This window comes from Otolemur garnettii, unplaced genomic scaffold (assembly GCF_000181295.1).
Source record: "Otolemur garnettii isolate 467f Iridium unplaced genomic scaffold, OtoGar3 scaffold00018, whole genome shotgun sequence".
Classification (NCBI taxonomy): Eukaryota; Metazoa; Chordata; class Mammalia; order Primates; family Galagidae; genus Otolemur; species Otolemur garnettii.
The window spans coordinates 21,333,868-21,336,283 of record NW_003852413.1 but is presented as its reverse complement, the minus strand read 5'-3'; positions in this window follow the sequence as shown (position 1 = coordinate 21,336,283).

The following is a 2,416-nucleotide window of genomic DNA, read 5'->3' as shown; positions in this document are numbered from 1 at the left end:
GCTTAACCACAGTGACCCCATTGCTTCAGCACCTGTGACACTCCAGTTCCCTGTCTCCTTTACGATGCTTCAAATATCAAAAAAGCAGAGAAAACATGTACAGAACAGCACAGTGATAGGAGAACTCATCATTGTACAGTTATATTTAAGTGATTACAAATATTAATGCCATGGATGTCAGATCTCATTGTTATCATCACTACATATGTTCTTTCGACTATCCTACGCTCCTTTTCTAGAATGCTCTCCCAGGTTTATAGCAATTTTATGCCCATACTTTCATAAGTTTACAGTGATCTTCACAACAAAGAGAAAAAAGTATATCCCTTACCAGTCAAGGTTTGGTTTCTGTGTTAACAACCACTGGATTATGGATCAGAACATGGACCTGGTTGTGCTTTCCAACCCGGCTCCTCCCATTTTCTATTTTAGCTTCACTTGATGCATCAATAAGACAGTTTTGTGTTTTTTTTTGTGAGACAGAGTCTCACTTTGTCGCCCTCGGTAGAGTGCTGTGGCGTCACAGCTCACAGCAACCGCAAACTCTTGGGCTTAAGCAATTCTCTTGCCTCAGCTTCCCAAATAGCTGGGACTACAGGCACCTACTACAACACCTGGCTATTTTTTGTTGAGCTCAAGTGATCCACCCCCCCTCAGCCTCCCAGAGTGCTAGGATTACAGGTGTGAGCCACTGCACCTGGCCCTGCATAACTGAGAGATTTGTAGACAACTTTCATCTTTGATCCTTCTTCTTGTTGTTTTGCTGAGTTGATATTTGGGAAATTGAAGGTCTTTATTGCTCTGGCAGAGTATTTTAATTTAATCTTTAAAAATTATAGTTCTTGGTTTTTTTCTAATCAGAAAAGTATCACACAAAGGAATTACAAAGACCATTTCCCTCAGAAATGTTGGAAACTACTGAAAAGTATAAAGATGAAAAGAAAAATCACTCCAATCTCATACACTCAAGAATACCTGCTGCTAACATTTGGAAATAAGTATTGAGTGTATCAAAAAGAAATCCATCTGAATATCAGGCAAATATTTCATCAGATACATCAGAGATTTCTCTAAAGGTTAAAAAAATGTGAGAAACATTAGGAGCTGGTTGGACCACTATGCTTTATTATTCTGTGCTTTCATTCCCAACTTACAGAGTTTTAATGGAAAGTCATCAGCCCAGGCAACATAGTGAGACCTCGTCTCTTCAAAACATTTACATATTAGCCAGTTAGACAGCAGAGGGGACTTTTGATTTTTGTGTGACAGTTGACTAAATTTAACTACCCAGACACAAATGTTTCTCATTAAGAAACATTAGCTAAAAATATTTCTTAAAGCACAGTTACAAAAAAAAAAAGTAGGGAAAGTATGAGACCTTTGGACCCCCAATTTATCTTGCCATTTTGATTTTAAGAATTTTTTAATGCCTTATCATGTAACTTTATTTATTTTTTAAAAAATTATTATTATTGTGCAGCGCCTGTGGCTCAAAGGAGTAAGGCATTGGCTCCATATGTTGGAGGTGGTAGGTTCAAACCCAGACGTGGCCAAAAAAAAACCAAACATATATATATATATATAATTATTATTTTATTAGAGACAGGGTCTCACTCTATTTCCCAGGCTAGAGAGATCATAGCTCCCCGAAGCCTTGAACTTCTAGGCTCAAATGATCTTCCTGCCACAGCCTACTTAGTAGCTGGGACAATATGTGTATGCCACTATTTCTGGCTAAATTTTAAAAACTTTTTCTAGAGACAGGGTCTTGCTATGGTGCTCAAGCTGGTCTGGAATTACTGGCCTCAAGCATATCCTCCTGCTTCAGCCACTCAAAGTGCTGGGATTACAAGTGTGAGCCACCTCACTCAGCCCCATGAAGAGTTCTATAAGAATAAATCATACTTTGGTTTATCACTGGAGGACACCTAGATTCTTTCTTTCTTTCTTTCTTTCTTTTTTGAAACAGAGTCTTACTCTGTCACTCACAGCAACTGTAAACTCTTGGGCTTCAGCGATTCTTTTACCTCAGCCTCCTGAGTAGCTGGGACTATAGATGCCTGCCACAATGCCTGGCTTTTTTTTGGTTGCAGTTATTATTGTTGCTTAGCAGGCCCAGGCCAGGTTCGAGCCCACCAGCCTCGGTTATGTGTCTGGGCCCTACTCAGGGAGCTTTATAAGAATCTAGGTGTCTAGCTCAGCATCCATAGCACAGTGGTTACAGCACTGGCCACAAACTCGGCCTGGGCCAGTTAAACAATGACAACTGCAACAAAAAATAGGTGGGCATTGTGGCAGGTGCCTGTAGTCCCAGCTACTAGAGAGGCTGAGGCAAGAGAATTGCTTGAGCCCAAGAGTTTGATGTTGCTATAAGCTGTGATGCTATAGTGAAACTCTGTCTCAAAAAAAAAAAAAA